The following is an 18270-nucleotide window of genomic DNA, read 5'->3' as shown; positions in this document are numbered from 1 at the left end:
AGCAAACTTTTTTTCAGATTGAGGGCCTGGCAGCTTCCCCCAACAAGCATTGCCAAAGCCGGCAGGTCTTACCTAGGCAGGAGCTATTGACTTTGTTAGTATGTTTTAGCCATGTTGTTCACCAGTGTGGCTGCTATTCAGCATGGCTAAAAGTTAGTGGCATAGAAGAGAGTGGTGTGGTAAAGAGTGGAGTAGAGTGTTGTGGAGTGGTAGAGAGTGTTGTGTATTAGAGTGGCACAGTGTAGAGTCGCAAAGAGTGGCATACACTGGAGTGGCGTTGAGTAGACTGATGTAGAGTGCATTGGCATAGAGTTTTGCAGAGTATAGTAATGTAGAGTGCAGTGGCATTGAACTCACCACCCTGCAATGAGGAGGTGTAGGGATTAAAGTGGCGCAGAGTGGAGTGGTGCAGAGTGCAGCCCCATTGAGTGCATTGCCATAGAGTGGAGTAGTGCAGAGTACAGTGGCGTAAAGTGTAGTGGTGTAGTGCAGAGTGGAGTGGAATGGCTTAGAGTGGAGTATTCATGGTGTGGTAGCACACTGCCATTACAGACTTTATATTTTCAATTGAAATGACCATTACATTTGCACAGACTTAGTTATACTAATAAAACTATACAGTGCACAGATGAAAATGTGTGGAAATTGCATCACCTAGTTTAATGATTCATTTTGATCATATTGCATTAATTGTTTCCAACACACTTCAGAAATAACAAAAAATGTTTCATTTGTGCGTTCATTATTCTGATGTATTCTAAAATACTTACACAGTTCAATGTTGTGTGATAAAAAGAAAACCTCTTTCCTACCCCAGTATCCAGCAAGATTGTCACATAAATCCTCCCACTTTGAAGTTTGAGAAAGAAAAGTAAACAAGCACCCTTGAAAGACAGTGACTGACATTGGACCTTGGTCTTAAAATGCACATCAAATGTGATGAGATAAGAACAAAATTTAAAGGCCTGTTAACAGAAAGCAAGATTGTGGTAGGAAACAGAAAACACAGGTTATGCAAAAGGACGGACAGACTGACTGAACCTAGAGAGCCTAAAGTGAATAAAGCCAGCAAATGGAAAGCCAGAAAGATATAGTTACAAACCACAAAGCCAATGGTAATCAACAAGCGGAATGCATTCCTAGGGCAACTTTCTGAAAGTCCCTAAGATGTCTTTAGCAAACCAGACAGCTGGGCTGTCTGGTAGGTTGCGACCAAAAAATAAAGTTTGCAAATAAGATTACACAACAAGCATTGACAAAGCCAAAAGACTGGCTGTGAACACCAACCATTTCCAATGTCTGAGTTGCCTTTTTATTTGTGCTTTTTGTTAACTGTTTGTGGGGCCTCTTATCTTATATAGGACCCTTCACATAAATGTCTTGGTCTCAGATGATCCTTATTTAGAGGCTCCGATCCTTAATTTCTTATCAAGAACAACCTCAAGATGTGTCCCTCCAAAATTCTGATCCAGTCAAGTTCATGATGCACCAGAATATCACTCTGTAGAACCCCCCACGCACAATGTCTAAATACTTTTCTAATGATATTATTTATTGAACTTTGTCAGTTGTGTGTTAAAACTATAAAAACAAAAATGGTGTAACACAACAGAACATGAAAATACAACCAAATGTACAAAATTAATTTAGTGTCAGGAATCATAACTTAGTGGTCGAAAACACTTCAGTATTCGTGTCAGATGTTTCCAATAACTGTAGAGAGTTTGTTAAAAAGCAAACCGCTTAGAAATTCAAAGCTTACTCCACGTTTGCTATTTCCTCCTATGAACACCATACAATATGTTCATCTGACTTCACCTGATTCCACTGAGCGTTGCATCTCTACCGATCCAGGTCAACCACTTCCAATTTCCAAAAATGTTAAGATTCCTACGCAGAATATCATAAGGGTATGCTAACATTGGAGAACAGGACCAGGTATAGATATGGTTATGAGTTATACCAGCTAGCATTCATCAACTAAGTGATGGAAAAAGGCCAATTTAGTGTGTCTAAAAACTCTTTGATTGTCCTTGTTATGTTTTGACGCGTATTTTTTTATGTATTGCGTTTTCAATAAAACATATTGCACAAATGTATATCAGAGATAGAAGTTTGAGACACCAATATTTAATACTAATCAAGGTTTATGAAGATTCACAGTACAGTCATTAACGCTGTCTGATACAAAGTATAATATGCAATATGTAGTTTATTCATAGTGAAAAATGCTGAACTGTGTCTTTGAACTAAGATCAGAACAAAGGGAAAGGCCTTGTGGTGCTATAGAAATGAATAAATGAACTTACTTTATTGATGCTTGTTAAGGGTTTGACCAGCAAATATCTCCCTCATACCCAACAACCCCAAGAAGATTTTAAGCTCTTCAAATTTCTTCACATCAAAGTTTTCATCTGTTCCATCCTAATATAGTGTACCCGAGTGCCAGGATCTTCCCAAGAAGCATGACTTTTTCATTATAGGAATCCAGACAGGACTGCATGTCGGGCTCACAGTAGAAATAAAATTGTTAGAGGAACAAGCAATATTTTGGGTGATTGACAAAGCTAATAGGTACCAGTTTTTGTTATGGAAGTGTTTGGGAGCAATTGGACTAATTTGTATATATGTGGCCCCCAACTGTCCTAGAATAAAAAATGCCATAATTAAACATCATCTTACAAAATAGCCATATGAAACACGAGGTAGGGCCTCTTTGACCAAGCATCATGATTTGGGTTAAACTGTACCCTCAAACAGTCTTATGAAGAGAAGTTGAAGCTCACATTGTAAGTGGTGATCTTAAGAGGTGAGTGAGAACATTCTTCCACCTAATCCTACCTATTTGCTCGTGGTCCCCCTCTTTCTTTTGCAGCACTACCTCTTTGCCTTGGTGTAAAGTTACCCAGGAGCCTCTGGCTTAATGCAACAGAACCACTTTGCCACGTGATAGGTTTGTCTTCAGCTCTGTGTACTCTCCCTTATTTAGATGAGCTCTTCTCCCACATGTCCTGCTGTTTTCACTCCACTGTGACTGGACCCTGGCTGATAGGAGTGTCTTGGGAATGGATAGGAGAGGCCCTTTGTTGTATTTCCAAGTCAAAGGAGGTAGTGCTAAGGCTGCCCTTCGTTCTGCAAGTTGTCTCCTTCCAGATGGCTAATCCTTGCTAAGTGGTCAGTAGTTAATACCACCCTGTTCTTCCTGTGCTCAGAGGCAGGTCATTGCCGTTTGAGCAAGAATCCTTAGCTGAGGACATTTATTTCAGCTCTGGCAATGGTCATGGGTTGCAGAACTGGTTTTAGGACAATTCTGGCACAAGCAGTCTAAAAGTACATTTGTAAGTTTCTCCTCCACTCATTTATCAACAATCTAATTTCACCATTAAATTGGATTTTAAAACTTAAGTAGGAATACCTTTGAATGACTTTGCTTGCGTTTTTCCCGGGCAAAGAGATAAATAGTTTAATTATACTTAGGGTTGTCTAATGGAAAATGTAGCTGAATTACAAAGTGAAATGACATTTAGACCTTTAGTTGTGTGTGGAACTGTCCTAGGTTCTTCTTTTTATTTCTTCATTTGATGTGAAATAGTTCTAATTACTAGGAGCAATAAATCACTTTACAATGATCTTTTAGCAGATGTTTTTGAAACACAAAATACTTAATTTGGGCCATTTCTTTGTTCTGTCTCATCTGGTTAGCCCAGATTGAGCAAGCCAGCACTGCAAATGTTTTTAACCTATTTAAATTTAATCACACTTGTGTATTTACATTGTTTACTATTTCCTGTCACAAGAATAATATCCGTTCATGGCATCACTCCTACATTGAAGTCCCCAATATATTTTTGCATCGAGCTTGGTGGTATTATCCAGTGCGCCAAAAATGTTTGGAGTTTTAACTTCTGTCCTACAAAAGCTAGTTAGTAGATGCTTAAGTTCTATTTGTGCTCCAAGGGGTTTAACTGAGTTTGATGAACCAATGTGCCATAAAATACTGTGCAAGTAACTTTATTGTCACAAAGGGATAGAAGAACCGACCTGGTGATAGGCAAAAATAACGTGCATACCTGTTTGACTGGGTAGTTAGACTCCCACAGTTTTTACTTTTGCTATACTTTGAAATTATGTTCAGGAGAACATTATCAATGTGGATCAAATTGTAATCCTAAATGTTTGGGTCTAGCAATACATGTTTTAGTTTCTCCAATGTGGCAACAAGGACCAGTTAAGAGGTTTCATGCAACCACAGATCATCAAACGTAAGCCCAACACAAGCAAGTGAAAAACAGAAACCGTGTTTCACCCTTTCTGTTTGCTGTGCAATCTCAGCAGAAATCTAACTAAATCACTGGTCACCAAGTGCAATATAGCTGGCAGCCTTCTTTAATTTTCAGAGTCAAACCTGTTGAAATTCTAAAAGTGGAGAGGGCCCAGTGTGTGATTAAGCACCAAGATCCACATGTTAATCCCCAGAAAGTGTTGCATCAAATAAATTCCAAACTCCATGGTGTTGTTTTGGTGGGGTGCAATAGTTGTCCAATCGAACAGGCTCTGCTCCTAATCAGGCCCCTTTGCTGAAGTCAGAAATGCTTGTGGGCGAGGCCTATAACACGGGTTTGCATTCTTCCTTAGCTGTGGGAGTGGGGTCAAGCTAGGTTCTCCTTGTGAGTAGGTGTGCGCTCCCTTGGGTAATATAACCCTCATCTGTTCCGGAGCAAACCGAATCCATCCTCGAGTGTCCACCATTGTTCCATGAAGCAAGGCAGGAATTCCCTGCCGACCTTCCAAGTCGGTGCCACCTGCATAAGCCAGCAGCATCGGCCCTGCCTGAACAGTGGCAGGTAATGAACCCCGTTATTATGCCTATTGTTTGCTTCGGTCGTCACTTGAGTTTGGGTTTTGCGTTTAATGTACCTTTCAGCGCACCATGTAGCAATTTCACAGTTCAGACTGCAAAGTTTAGAAGTCTATTGTATCATTTCCCGGGCTCCCCTATCTAGTGCCAGCAATAACATAAATTCCTGCGTGAGTGCGCACAGCGCTTTGTATTCTGATATGCCGGGCTACGCCCATGTGCATTCACGGCATTTAGCTGTACTCATTCTCAGCCACGATGTTAATAATTTCCCAGGCACTTCTGTCGGATTTGCTAAGAGGAGGAGGTTTCCTCATGACTTTGCTGAACTGAATGTGATACTGTTTGGGAGGTGTATCTTCAATCCTTTGGGTGGCAGTCTGCTTGAAGCTTAATACATGAATGCGTTCTTTCGAAGAGGAAGGCAGAACAGCAGCTGAGACAAGGTTTGTGCAAATAATTACTTAATAGCCGGGATTTAGAATACAGTAGAGGGGGCAGGCTCCAAGTACTGGTTGCAAGAAACAAAAATCCGCCACTATCTTTCGTCATGGGCGTGGCAAAGCGTTCAGTAAGTGATGGAGATTGTGTTTCCAGGTGGGAGTGATGGTTCCTGTTTGTTGCTGTTGTGAACCAGGACTTCCCTCGTATTCATTTGACACATCTTATTGAAGCTTCTTTTCCAGTTTGAGATTATGTGCCCGCATTCGTTGTGCGCCTTCTTCTTAAAAAAACAAAAAATATACCCCATGAGTATCTACTTCTCTCTTGCTCAAATGGTCCAGTTCTTACATAAATGAAGTTGTGCTGTTGACTGATGTTTCTGGATGAACGTTTCATTCTGCGGCCTAAGTACAGCGCGCCAAAGATCATGTCTTACCCAATTGTTTGAAATATATGCAAAGTTTATTTAGAAGTTTTGAATTTCTGAAACGTTTGTTGAGAAGCAGGAGTGAATGGTAAATGATGTAAACTGATATTTGGCCATACGGCACACCCTCGAGAGGCTGAGTCATGTGGACTTCTTGTTCGTGTTTTCCTTAGTGATCGCTGTAAGTTGGATCTTGACCCTCATTCAGCCCATTAAGGAAGAGTGCGTCATTCGCCACATTTTCTGGCTGCGACCCACTTTCCGAGCTCGGGAGTTATATTAGCTGCTGTGAGATTATACCTGGAAAGAAGAGGCGAAGAATGACACCTGCCTACCCAGTAGCATGGGGTACATTAAGGGAAGCCCGAAAAAACATAACCAAGTGAACTGTGGGTTAGCAGCTGTTTCGACAGCTCATAGATCAAACTTAACCCTTTAAAATTATCAGAAATACTAATGCAAATCATTGGTGCTCACAGCAGTTCAGGGCTGTGGTCAAGGGAAATCCTAAATACAAGATAACATGAGCTTGAACCAAAAATGCTTGCAGTATAGCATAATTCTACTTGCTACAGAACTGTAGAAAGTTTCATCTAGCCCGCCCATGGTTGGGAGATCTATGGCATATCGGGCAACTGCAGTATAAGCAAACTTAAAACAAATTGTGCACAGCGGCCAGCAATCCTGGTGCTGCTTTCATGCTAAACCTAACATGAAAGCAGCGTCAGGATTGATCTGAGTGGCTTGGACTGCCGCTCAGACACAACACTGGGTCTGTGCAGTTTCTCCAGCCCGCCTGTTCAACACAGCCAGGTTGGAGAAACCTAAGTGTGCATGTGTGTTAGGCCGGTCTGAGACGGCTGGCCAAACACACGTGCACTGTCTCCTCCTCCCATGGTCCAGTCCGCCCCTCCCTTCACAAGCTGCTGGCTGAGCCAGCAGATGAAAGATAAAACCAAAATGAAATATCATTTTATCATTCAGCTCCAGGCTTACCCATGGGGTGATGCTCCTTATCCATTAAAGGAGCCACCCCTGGTTGTGCACCTCTTGTGCCCAGTAGGCTGGTGTTAGAAATTGAGCCTCTAGTTGGCAGAAGTTTGCACCCTGTCAAGTAGGGACCAAAGTCCTTGTCAGGGCAAATAAGATACACACTGAAAGTTTACCTGTACTCACCCTCTGGTAGCTTGGCACAGAGCAGTCAGGCTAAACTAAAGAGGCAATGTGTAAAGTATTTGTGCACACACACAGTAACACAATGAAAACACCGCAAAAGTACTCCACACATTTAGAAAAATGCCTGTATTTATCTCAGTAAAACAAGATCAAAATGCCAAATATTCAATATACACAAGTTGAGATATGAATTTTGCAAGATTAGAACAAAAAGCAGTGCTTAGAAGTCAGTAGCTCCAACTGGAGCTATCTGGTTGCGCTGGTCCAAAATTTCAGTCCTACCTCTTTAGAGCGCTGGCTGGGTACAGGAGTCCTGGAGACCCACTGACAGTACCTTGATTGCATCAATGCTCGGGGACAATGCGTTGATCCAAATGAGGGTATGCGTTGCTATTGCAGGCGATGCGTCGGTTCCTTATCAGGCAACGTCATTGATGCATCAATGTCCAGAAGCAATGAGTAGAAGTTCTGATGCGTCAAGGCTGCTTTGGTGAAGTCGGGGCTGAATTGTGAGTCAGTGCCATTGCGTCATTCAGTCGGCGAGCGATGTCCGCAGCAGCGAGGCGTCATTTCTGCAGCGGGTTGCTCCAGTTCTGATCAACATACCTTGTTTGATGCGTTGGTTTCAATTGATGTACTGGTGTTGATGCATTGGTTTCTTGAGTTTCAGCACCACACTCACCTCCAAGGGCCATGGATTGGCTTTGGCACCACTTGGCAGAGCAGGGCTCACAACATAGTAGCCCAGGTGCCAGAAGCAAGATGCAGGTAAATTCTTTGATGTCCCTGAGGCTTCAGAAACTGGAGACAAGCTCAGTTACGCCCTTGGAGACATTTTAGATTGCAGGATGTAGAGAGTTAAGTCCAGTCCCCTCACTCCCAGGCAAAATGCAGCAGGCACTAGGCCAACACAAGAAAGCAAAGTGGCAGTACCTCCTGGTAGCACAGCAATCCTTCTCCAATCCATTTGTACTGTATCTTGCTTGGTGCCCTATCTCAGCCTCCCTTAATGTAGCTGTTTTTCAACTTTACTAGGCATAGGATGATGTAGAAGTGGACATCAGTTTTCACTTGAAAGCAGTGGTGATGGGTGACTTGGAGAAGTGCTGTATTATTATTATTATTATTATTATTATTGTTGAAGGCATTCAGCAGCAGTTGGAAGATATGTGAATCTCTTTTGATGGGAGCACAGATAATGGCTCAAAGGGACACAGTGGACCAGTTGGAAAGCTTGCTTGTGTTGTCTTTACACTCAACTCTGGTGGTTAGTTATATGGAGGTCCGAGGCATAGCGGTGATTAAGTTGAATAGAGACACCTGCCTCACCTACCATAAGCAGTGAAGAAGAATTAGTCTACAGAACGTGGTAATGGAAGGGTTAAGCAGCACACATACCACCATTGACCAAAGTTGTTAAGGACTGGCCAAAGGAATAGGGATTATCACCCACACATTTTAGACTGATGCTGCTGTAATTTTTTACTCTGTGCAATGGGACTCTGCGAACCAGGTCCTAATGCATGTGATATGACCTATAAAACATCATAATTGGCTATACACCTAATTGGCATATTTAAATTACCTAGAAACCCTTATTGCATGGTACAAAGTATATCCAGGACCTGTAAGTTAAATGTAACAACTGGATGGCAGCACCCAATGTGTCACCCACTACAGTGACAGTGCAAAAATAATTGCAGGTCCACATAAATGGTTTTAAGTGGCCACTGAGGAGGGGATGCTCATTTCCCTGCCCACAACATTAGGGTGGGAACAGGCACTCTGTACAGGGGGAAAAAACAATTCTGCCTTCTTAGTTTTAGGTAAAAAGGGATTCTGGGATTTCTTGCAGTACACGGGAACAGGTGCAAATGTTGGTAGGGTTAACCCTGGGAACTTGTTCCCTATTGGTTAGGGAGGGACAAGAAATTACAAGCTAAAGCGTCTAACGGGGACAAACCTTGTTTCTGTATCCGACCCACGTTCTATCACTATCGTTCATAAATAGCCCATATGTTCCGGTCAAGGAGAGCCAGATGACACCTAATTCCTTTTGGTGCTATTTGTATTTGAAATTTAAAGATTAAGACCTCCAATTCCTCTTGGTGGATGTTTGGGGTTTTGGTGTAATTTTGTTCATTGAATTATTTTATGTTTTGATAAATTGAAGTGGATTTTTATCAGGTTGTGGATTTAACTTTCAGCTGTTGGTACATCTAAATGCTTTACATGTTTTCTTAAGCCTGTCTGCTCTGTGCCATAGCTAGTTATACCAGGGGTGTAGCTCAGGTTTAAATTACTGAAACATTTACTGGATCAAATAAGAATGGTGAAATTATTACCAGGGTGGACTACCATACATCCCAATTAATAATACAGTTCCTCACAAGTATTAGATATGAGTTAAACATGAAAAGGATGGGAATTCCACAACCAACTTTCCCTCTACCCCCACAGATATCACCCTAGTGTGGAAGTGACTGTTTATTGAGAAATATTGCATTATCTTATGCTGCCAGTTCAGCAATGTACTATAGACAGACCCTCCTAAGATGAGGCCATACAAGGTTCGTAAATGAGCATCAAAGACGTGAGTCTAATGAAGGACCAGACAAGAGTTGCCTGATATTTGGATACTTGTTTCAGCGCGACTGCAAGCCAATTACTCTTCTATGGTTAAACAATGTGAGAGTTATTTATAAATTGAAGTAGTAAATATGCATTCTCAGTAGTGCAGATGTAATATAGACTTATAGCCTTCTGCCGAGACTATATCCGTGACTAAAGGCCTTGAACCCTTGTTGTAGGCCCAAGCTGCAGGTGATGGCTTATGAGGGAGTTGGCATTTAACAGTTAGTATATCCTGAGGCAGACAAGCTATAAGGCATTCAACCCACTTAGGGTAGCATATTCTAAATTGAAGAGGGAGAAACATATAGGTGAACATTATGTTTGTGTAGAAGGCTTTTATCAGCCATTTTAAGCCCGGAGCTACTATACTATCTTCAGTTGAGCTCTCAACATTCCAATGTTCTAATACTTTTTTAAATTCTTGAATGTTCACAGCAGGATGCCTGGAAAGCCTTGTAATGTTCAGATTTACAGGACTAGTACCCAGACTATTATGTGACATTCTCCAGGTTGTCACTTCCACACTGTATAATTGCACATAGCATACAGTTATTCACTGGAGAAATGCACCTCGGTGTCCAAATACTCATTTTGTTTGTTTTGCCATAGAAATATAAATTTCCTTATGGCGATACCTCTGCATCTTCAAGTCTGGAAGTAATCTTTTCCCTTTCCCATTCTAGATTGCTTTGTTGAAGTAAAACTTGGACAGGGTCCATGGTGGGAAAGAGTTGAATTGGAGTTTAATGGCCAATAATGCACAACTTAAAATGCAAATGACAGTCTGTTAACTTCATACCCTTTGAGTTGTTATTATGTACATATGTGGTGGAGAATGAGACAGTAGTAATATACATACAATGAATCCTTCTCTGCATTCCTGACAGGCCTAATTGAAGACATTTTTAAACAAAGATAAGTTTCAGGCCACTACTGCCTTTGGGAATTGGGTGATGTGTGTATAACATGTCCTATTATCTTCCCAAGGCAGTGTTACAGCTCCTCTAGATAGGAGTACTTGTTCTTTCACCTGTTTAAGTACTGTTTTTTTTTTGTTTTCAAACCATTGCTAACTGGCATAAGATCTATATGACAGTGAGAGTCTGAAAACATCCTAGAGATATAAAATACAAGACTATTGCTATTTGGTAATCTTAGAGTGCTGCAGTCCATCCTGAGCAAATGCACAACATGATTTGCAGCAGAATGTAGTAGAGATGGGCAATACCAAGCAGCCAATAGAGAAGATTTATTATTGTTTTCCTGGAATACTGTTGGCATATACAACACGTTGATAGTAATAGCTAGATGTAGTCTGTCTCTGTTATACTGATTCTTAAGAAACCTTGGATAATAAAACTTGTTGAATGGGTCTGATGCAAAAAGTTCATTGGATCTAGTACCAAAAGCAAAAATGAGCGACTGGGAGCAGATTTCAGCTCCGGCTCAAAGGAAAATTGTTGTCCCTGTACTGAATTCAAATGTGCCATCTTTCAATTGGACCTTGGTGATATTTTGTATATTTATAGAATTTGATGTCTTCTAAGGCAGGACAGGCCAGTTGACCCACATCAGTTTGTTTTCTTACTGTACTAACAACTAAGGTATCCAGTTCACCTTTGCCACGTAACTGGATGATAGCCCATTTATAAATCGTGATCGATAAACCTTGAAGTTGCTCCCTAAGTGTAATCATCTATTAAGTAGAACAGTGGCCCACAGAACCTTGCTCAGTAGCAGTTGGCATGCCATTAGCTGAGTTTTTTTTTTTATTCGAATAGGAAGAAAGAATATATTTAATATCTGCAATTCAAATGTGAAGTCAGTCATTCTAGTGCAGGGTTCCATGGTTGACTGTATTCATTGCTGCAAATAGGTGAACAAAATAAGCTCCTTGTCATCCATTACAGCTGTAATTGTGGACTTTGGCACGAGAAAGATGAAAGCCTGCCTCACTGGAGCACATTATGGTATTGTCATCAATATTGTCAACTATAACAGCCTATAGTTGGCCATTTGCTTTCCTTTATGCATGTTTAGCAGGAAAACATAGGTTTGGTATAGGGCTGGGGGGTGGTGTATTCATGAGCTTCTTTTTAATAGTAGTGTGACAAAAGCTGTTTTCAATTCTAAAAGGACATTGTCTGATGTCTGAGTTGTATTTCTATCATCTGGCAATAGTTTCCTGATTTTTTTTTTTTTTTTTTTAACCTGAAGGATCACTTCATAGAATGTGATGAACAGATTTTGAAATTGTATTCAGAGACTTTACTGCTAATGACTATTTTCATTAGATTCTTTGAGTTAAAAGGTGTACAGCACAAAAAAGGTGGAAATGAAAGGACAAAGCTAAAAACAATGTTTCACTTCAGAATAATGAATTTCTGGTGTCTTAAACTGTGACTCTTATGTGTGTATTTATTCAGTTTTACACATTATACACTGTGGTCTTAGTTGAATCGGATCCCCAACAAGTTTTGTTGAATGCAGGACTTTTTGTTAACTACAAACTCAATTAATCTATGTATGGAGAAGCACAAAAATCTACTACACCCATTATGTCCAACAATCTCCTAGACTGATGTCTCATCAGTTGTGGTTCTCCTTGACATGTTAGGTGTTTAGTCATTTTTTTTTTTTAACTTAGTTACTCAAAGCGACTATTTCCTAATGACAGTTTTCAGGAAATCAGGTTGGCTGAAGAATGTGAGCATGATCTGGCTGTTGAGCGCTATCTTTTAAATCTACTGTACCATATGTCACCTTCTATCTACACTCTAACCTCGTGCAGTTACAGTAAAGCAATTTACATACATTAGTTCATTTTTCTGAAGAAGATATCAAAACATAACACAATCTAGACTACTTGTGAAAAGGTGTATTTTATTAATCAACTGACTTGAATCATTTTATTTTATCTACCATTCAATTGCTTGTATCCTCTAAGTATTCTTACCTGGCAGCTAACCTTGTCATGTTGGTTTTATATGTTGCCTTTTTCCGGTTCAATATTCACTTCAATCATTATACACGTTTGCTGGACTTTGCCTTCTCTGCAGGGTCATTCCCAAACATTTTGCACTAACTCTCCTTTTTTCTGAACCTGTTTTTGCCATTAAGGATGCTCTTCACCACTGCTAACCAGTGCTAAAGTGCTCACTACTTTGAACATGGTGAAATTGGCTTTCACCCAGTTGGCAACTAAACTAAACATTTAGTTTATTTAAAGTCCCTTGTCAAGTGGAACTACATGCACCCATGGCCTGTACATTAAATCATGCTACTGGGCCTGTAGCACTCGTGGTGCTGCCCACTTTAGAAGCCTTTTATGCATCCCTCAGACCTGCCATTGCAGCTGGTGTGTACAATTGTATACTGCCATTTTGACCTGAAAAAATAAATCTTATGCCAGGTCTAACTCGTTATTTAATACCCATGTCCACCCAAGTGTAGGACCTAAACAGCCCACAGGGCAGAGTGCAGTGTATTTAAAAAGTTGGACATATACTTTTAACTTTTACATATCCTGGTAGTGAACAACTCTTATATTTGTTTTTCACTGCATCAAGGCCTACTTCTCCAATAGGATAACATTGGGTTACCTTAATACATTTAGATTTTAAGTCACAATTCTGAAAATGGCACTTTTAGAAAGTTGGCATTTTCTTGTCCTAACTTTTGGTGCCTGTTTCCTGGGCCACATGACTTTTTGTATTCCTCCCAGACAGCAACACGATAGAAGGACTGGGTGTAGGAAGGTTGGGCCATCCTGACTTGATGGGAGGGGCAGGGCTGTCACCTGTCATTCTTGAACTTCAAATACCCTGCCTCAGCTCACACACAAAGAACTTCATACTAGTCTGTTGTACTCCCAGACTGACTGAGACCAGGGCTTAGAGAAAGGATTTTCCACAAAACTTTTAATTGGAGACAAAATATGGGGGGATTGGGATATGTGGGGGGGGGGGGGGTGGGGGGGGGGGGGGAGTCCGATATTTTTTTCACTTCAAAGTGGGCACCAGGTATAAAAATAGGACTTTCAGACCCGCTCTTCAATACATTCCCGGTCCTGGATACTACAGAGGAAGCACTGCCCTGCTTCCAGAGGGACTTTACTGTACTTAGCTGCAGTGACACCGCAGGGTCCAGAGGCATCCCTACAACTGCCCAGCGTCCCTACTGTACTGAACCTGCGACTAGACCTGCTTGAGCTCTGCTAGAGTGAGTTCCTGATCCCTAGTTAGTGCCTCCCCATGTCTTGGGCCCTTGCCAAGGATTCCGAGAGAGAGCCTCCTGGCCTAACTGAAGATTTTACCAAATCAGCTACGAAGTCCTGCAAGCCTCACCGCATGGTTGCAGCTGCATGCTTCATTATGATCAACTTGGAGTAATGTAAAGCCTCACCGCGTGGCTTCCAGCTTCATCCGAACTGACGCCCAACAATACAAAGTACTGCAAGCCTCACCACACAGCTCATTTGGATCTGACGAAAAGCCCCACAAAGCCTCACTGCATAGCTTCATCAGAACCAAAGCCTGCAACACAAAACAACACCACTCGGACTGTGCACCAAGGAGATAGGTACAGTCAACAGCGGGCCAAACTTAGTCCTATGCCTGGACTGTTGTCTATCGAGGTCAGTCTGAACCTGTGACTGTGTCCCAGTCTGGTGCGAGCAGATGTCATCAGTTGGCACTTTGCGCCTTTTGGCACTACTGTTATCTAAATCTTTAAAATTCAACATTTAATGAAGCTGTTACCAACACTGTGTTGGCCATTTGGCCTAAGCCATGTTTAATCCCTTCTGTGACCCAACCTGTTGCCAATCAGCACAGGCCAGCCCCTGGCAAACTTGATTTTTTTGATGAGACACCCAGCGCCTGAAGGTCTTGTGATATAAGCATCCACAAATAAACTCAATCAGAATGATTTTTCTTCACCCTTCACCCCTCCAAAATGTATTGATGTCTTTGAAAAGAAAATGTTTTCCTCAGCTAAACTGACTTAATGCTCTGAATTCAGTGTGCGTCCGTGAAAGGTGCACTGATGGCTTATAGGGTATGGCCAGCAAGATCTGGAAAGCCATCTGGAAGACCTCAGGAACTCCCTTTCCCAAATAATCTACTACAGGCAGGGTGCACCAAGTATCTGCTGCTTACAGGCCTGAACACTGTTGGCAGCGTAGGTGGTGCTTTTGTCACCACCAAAGTGCTTAGGTGCAACATCTGGATGCAGCCAACAAGGTTTTTAGGGGATGTCCAAGCAATCCTTACGGACATGCCCTTCAGTGGATCTAGACTATTTGGAGTAGAGCCTTACTTGGCACTTGAGTGTTTTGAAGGTAGTTGCGCCACAGCTCAGTATTTGGGGTTATTATCCCCAACCAGACACTTCCACAAGCACTATAGTAATTTTGAGTATTCCAGAGGCATACCTTACCGCCACCAGCAACCTACCCTGCTGCTGGTGCAGCTGCAAGCTCAGCCCTTTAGGGACCGAGGATGGGATGGCAGTAGGGGATGTTCAGACCAGCAGGAACAGTTATCTTCCACCTCTTTCTTCCCCCGAGCTACTTTGACTTGCACTGCCAAGCCCACAACCTGCTGGGCAGGGTACGATATTTTCTACCTGGCTAAAGATTCATCACATTAGACTGATGAGTCTTAAAATTCTTCAAAAGGGTTATGCCCCCACCTTTCATTATGTCCCCCATGTCTTCACTCCCTGTGCCAATTTTTGGCCGACCATGCTGCTGTCTTGATGCATGAAGTCTGTCCGTTGCTGGCCAAAGGTGGCATTGAGTGTTCTTGAAAAGGGGCGATCAGTGCAGTTTGCAGTACTTCCTCATCTCAAACAACAAAGGCCTCAGGTATATACTGGACCTCTGACCATTGAATACATTTTTCAAGAATAATTTCTGCTTTGGATCCTGGGAACTAGATTGTGTCCCTGGTCTTGGATCTGTGTATTTTCACAGACCCAATCCCACAGGCATTAGCTGCATTTCACAGTGGGGTCAGAACATGTCAATTAGCTGTGCCCTTCCACCTTACGTCAGCTCCTTGAGCGTTCACAAACAAAATGGCATAGTTTGTGCCTCATCTTGGGAGATCAGGGTCATACGTATTCTTTAAGGACAGGCCACCTAAGGCTGGCTCACTGCTGTCAGTCAGATACTACTTCTGGACTACAACTAAGCACTTGATCTCCTTAGGGTTTTCTGTCAATGTGCTGAAGTCCCTCCTAAGCCCTTCGTAGAGGATTCCTTTCATAGTGGCAGTCCTGGGCAAGCTATCATGCAAGGCCTTTCCACTGATGCAGCGAGGTCAGAGCACTCATTATATGTTCTGGAGAAATTAGATTGAATCCTGGGTCTCGGTGAGGATTGTTCTGGGGTTTCTTAAGCTGGTCTCATGCATATACTAGATAATGCATGCAGAAGCTACAATTGATTTTAAGGTTTCAATCTAAGGACGGCACTGGGGAATACTTTTCTTATGCAGTCCTTGTCTCACAATGTATTGCTTACAGCGTCATGTGGTGGCAGACAAGAGTGACCTTACTTGCAGCAGACCACTCTCCCTTCCCTACCTCTCCTTCACAGTTGTGTTGATGCTGGGGAGGGGTCATCTGGGGGAGGTGGAGATCAGAGGCCTCTGGTCCCTAGCAGAAATCCACCTCCACTTTTATCTTTTGGGACTTTGGTAATCCGTTTGGCCCTGATAACATTACTACCAACAACCAAGAGAAGACTGCTAAAAGTCCTAACATACAACAGTTTTTTACTGCCATGTTTTACTGCAGCAAGTAGCGCAAGGTGGGTCCTGGATCTTGTGCCAGGAAGCTCTGTCTCTGGAGATGGCCAGGTCAGGATAAGATGTTCCTGTTATCCAACCACCTTGAGGTCTGTAAATGGCAGAGCAGTCGAATTGAGTATGTCAGCTGGTGGACCATGAGTGCCATACCTCTCCCTTTCTGACATTACATAGGGGATTTTCAATCAGTGGTCCATAACGTGGCTAAATGTGCTTCCCACCATCTGATAGAGACTTCTAGTTGCAGATTCCTTACCTTCGGATTTTCCCCCAGGCGTCAGACTGGATCCGGAGATTTTTCTTCGAGCAATACCCTTGCGCGTCAGTAGGTGGCGTCGGTCGACTCCGCAGGCGTCGTAGAAATCGTGATGATGTCGGGAGTAGTACATAGACGCCGCCCTCGCGCAGTGACATCAGTTCTTTTCTTTCCACGCCACGCGCTGATCCGGAGAGAGCTACCCTAGGCTATTTTTTGGCCAAATTCGACCGTTTTGTCGCGTTTTTTGGTACGACTTTGGTGCGTCAATATGTCCCCGAAGACCTGGTTCAAGCCTTGTGATGACTGCCATCGTACGATGTCGGTGACGGGTCCTCATCACGTTTCTGTCGTGCCTCGACCATGACCCGAAGTCGTGCTCCGAGTGTCGGGCCATGCACCCGAAAGCTTTGAGGGAGCGGTCCCTAAAGCTAATGGCGGCCCGGCACTCGACTCCGCATAGGTCCCGGTCTCGCTCGAGAGGACGGTCTTTTCTTTGAAGTCCTCGGGTCAAGGTAAGAAGAAGAAGTCGAAGAAGTCCCATCGCTCTCCGACTTCACCCAGTTGCTCGGCTGACTTGACGGGGGACGAGCGTCCACGCACTAGGCCTCTGTCCTTGGAGCCTGTGTCTGGATCGACTCCGCGCTTCCCCGAGTTTCCCGGAGCCGGACCAACCCCGGCCGAACTTAGTTTTACGAGGCCATGCGCCTCATCTTTGGGCCCCGATATGGTGGTTTGGCTGAGGGGCCTTCGGGTTCCGCGCCGACGGCTTCGGACCCGGCCACCGAGGTCGCCTCTGGATCCGTGTGCGGATCCGCATCGACGCCGGTCGAACCATCGAGCCCTTCCCCGGTGCCGGGTCGATTATTGACGCTCCTGACGTCGGTAGTGCCCTCTATCGACGTCGACCCAATTCTTACCCCTGACGACTGGGAGTCAGAGCGACGTCGGCCGACGCCACCATCAGCTTTGGTGGGCCCTATTCGCCGGAGGTCGGATTCAGACCCATTTTCCTATGGGTACGAATACGGGGAGGAATTGGTGGGGTCCCTGGACCCTTATGAAAACCAGGATGACCCTACTATGGACTGGGCACAGAACTTGGGTGAAGCCAGTGGCCTGGATACTTCTCCTGACACTGGCATGCTGTCTCCTCCTACCGTGTGGTGAAAGATGGGAGAGACGCGGCAAAGTTCATCATCCGTTGTGGGCTGGATACGACCAACTCTCTGGGCAGATCGGTTGCGACGACAGTGGCTTTAAGGCACCACGCCTAGTTACAGCCTTCTGGCTTCTCGGGGGATGTCCAGCAGTCACTCATGGACATGCCCTTTGATGGCACTCGTCTCTTCAGAGACAAAGCGGCTCTGCCTTGGAGAGATTCAAGGATTCCCATGCTACGGCTCGGTCCCTTGGACTTTGCTCCACCACACGCCCACCACAGTCCGCTTTTCGTCCCTTTCATGGACACGGAAGGGGCGCCCTGTCGCGTCCTCTACCCAGCCACTGAGCCATGCACGCTTGACAGCCTATGCGTGGCCATAGACGCCGAATCCCACGTGGCTGTGAGACAGGGAACCAGAGGTCTGGGTTTTGCAGATCATTTGGAAGGGCTACACCCTCCCTTTCGAATCTGCACCACCACACATGCCACCTTCCT

The 18270-nt window shown here is 43.5% G+C and overlaps 1 protein-coding gene across 7 annotated transcripts in view; it reads left to right on the top strand.

The window, feature by feature from the left end:
- EPS8 (EGFR pathway substrate 8, signaling adaptor) overlaps positions 1 to 18270 on the top strand; it is a 790402-nt gene that overhangs the window by 239962 nt on the left and 532170 nt on the right. Inside the window, exon 1 of one of the 7 annotated variants that reach the window (XM_069228465.1) lies at positions 5204 to 5304. The exons of the other annotated variants lie outside the window; for them this stretch is intronic. The gene's annotated coding sequence lies outside the window, so the exon portion shown is untranslated. Of the gene's footprint in view, positions 1 to 5203; positions 5305 to 18270 lie in introns of those variants that run through there. 7 annotated transcript variants of the gene reach the window in all.

Source organism: Pleurodeles waltl, chromosome 4_1 (genome assembly GCF_031143425.1).
Source record: "Pleurodeles waltl isolate 20211129_DDA chromosome 4_1, aPleWal1.hap1.20221129, whole genome shotgun sequence".
NCBI lineage: Eukaryota > Metazoa > Chordata > Amphibia > Caudata > Salamandridae > Pleurodeles > Pleurodeles waltl.
The sequence above is the reverse complement of the archived record's forward strand: the minus strand, read 5'-3'. Positions and strand labels throughout refer to the sequence as shown.